General features: G+C 43.7%; 1 protein-coding gene across 1 annotated transcript in view; it reads right to left on the minus strand.

Moving 5' to 3' along the window:
• Positions 1-2,005, minus strand: part of nlrc3 (NLR family, CARD domain containing 3) — a gene marked incomplete at its 3' end in the record, with an annotated part of 68,459 nt that overhangs the window by 65,058 nt on the left and 1,396 nt on the right. The window lies entirely within an intron of this gene.

Here is a 2,005-nt window from a genome sequence, read left to right on the forward strand (position 1 = left end):
CTTCAGCTACGTCCAGGTTTAGTGCCTCCTCCTCCTGGTGGGGAACAGCTTTCACTGCTGGAGGCTGTTTAGTGCCTCAAACCTTCCAAAGAAATTGTTCAGTTCATTTAGGAAGTCAGTGTTGCTGCATCTACCGAGGGGGAGGGTGTGTTGTAGTCTGTGATAATCCAAATGCCTTTCTACATCCTCCTGGTGTTGCTGTCATCGTGGAAAAGATCCTGGATCTTCTGGCTGTGGTTCTGCTTCACTGATCTGATGGAACGGTTTAAGTTGGCACGCGCTGTTCTCAGTGACTCTTTATCACCAGACTTCAAAGCTGAGTTTGGTGCTTTTAGCGATTTCTGAACCTCTAATTTTATCCAGGGTGGTTGGTTAGCCCGGATGGTGATATTCTTTTTGATGCTGACGTCCTCAGTGCATTTGTTGATGGTGGCTGACACAGTCATGGCAAACTCATCAATATTTAATAAGTTGTTGTATGTTGCTGCAGTCTTGAAGATGTTCCAGTCAGAGTATTCAAAACAGTCCTGGAGTTTCTCCATGGCACTCTAAGACCACACTCTGACCTCTTTAACTGTCGGTTTAGCCCTGATCAGCTGGGGCTGATAAGCATGACAGATAGATGATCTGATTACCAGAGGTGGGGGCTGCTCTGAATGCATCTTTCAAGTTTGAGCACAGGTGTCAAACTGGTTCAAGAAAGGGCCGTGTGGCTGCAGGTTTTCTTTCCAACCAAACAATAGCACACAAGATTCCATTCATATCCTCAAGTCATCATGTTCCCATTGGACTCCCTTGATGAGATGACTGGAGTATGGTGTGCTATTGCTTGGTTGGAAAGAAAACCTGCAGCCACACGGCCCTTTCTGGAACCAGTTTGGCACCCCTGTGTTAGAGTAAACCAGGTCTAAAGTGTTTTCACCACAAGTTTCAAAGTCCACATGTTGGTAGAAATGAGGGAGAACAGTCCTTCATTTAGCCTGGTTAAAATCCTCAGCAATGATGAAAACAGCCTCTGTGTGCAGATTGGAGCTAGGAAATAGCCTGGTATAGAGTCTTCATGGCCTCTTTAGTGTTAGCACTGGGGGGCACATCAACAGCAGTGATGCTAATAACACTGAACTCTCTGGGCAGATAGAACGGCCTGCAGTTAAAAAAAGTTTAAAGAAAGACCAACCCACCGAATCAAAAGCTTTCTCTGCATCTAAACATAATATCAATGCTTCTAGTTTTTGCTGTGTGACTTCTCTCATACTGTGTAATGTTTTTCTAATGTTGTCTTTTCTAACCTCTTTAGTTCTGGAGCTTAAGAACTTAATTATGATGAAGCGTGATGGTGCGTGGCTGTGGTCTCACTGACCAATATGCTCTTTCAATGTGGATTTCAGGGGTGTCCTCATTTAACTCAAGACCTTGACTGAGCAGGGTTTCCATAAATGTGTTAATGGTCGATTCCTTCTCAGATTCCTCCGGTACCCCATACATACCTATGTTCTCACATCGGCTCTCTATCTTTGTCAAATTGTCTTCCAGCTCAGCATGTAGCTTTAGCTACATGCTGAGCTCTGATGACCTCTGATGACCTCCTCTTTGTTTAGGATTCTTTTTTCTGCCTTCTCCATACGTTCCTCCACCTCCTCCATCCTTGTGTTCATCTTGGCAATTTCTTCTTTTATCGTCTCAAATTGTTCTTTTTGTTTTCTTGGTAAAACCCTTTTAGTTCTTGCAGGATCAGCTGAGTGTCTGTCATTTTTAGACTCTGCTCCTTGTGGCTAATTAGCTTCAACTCGTTAGTTGCTAGTTGTTACCCTTCTCTCTCCCCCTCCTGATTTCAGTCATAGTTTGTGTCAGAATACTGGTACGGTCTTGCCCCCTTTTTAAGTTATTATATTGGTATATTTACTTGGGTTGTATGGGGGGTATTTCTTTAATTACTCCAGTTCAACCAGGAGCGCTCTTGCTATGTGGCCATTGTGATGGTGATCCTCTATGCATCTTTTTCTAT

This window comes from Cyprinodon variegatus, unplaced genomic scaffold (assembly GCF_000732505.1).
Source record: "Cyprinodon variegatus isolate N-32 unplaced genomic scaffold, C_variegatus-1.0 Scaffold1526, whole genome shotgun sequence".
Lineage (NCBI taxonomy): Eukaryota > Metazoa > Chordata > Actinopteri > Cyprinodontiformes > Cyprinodontidae > Cyprinodon > Cyprinodon variegatus.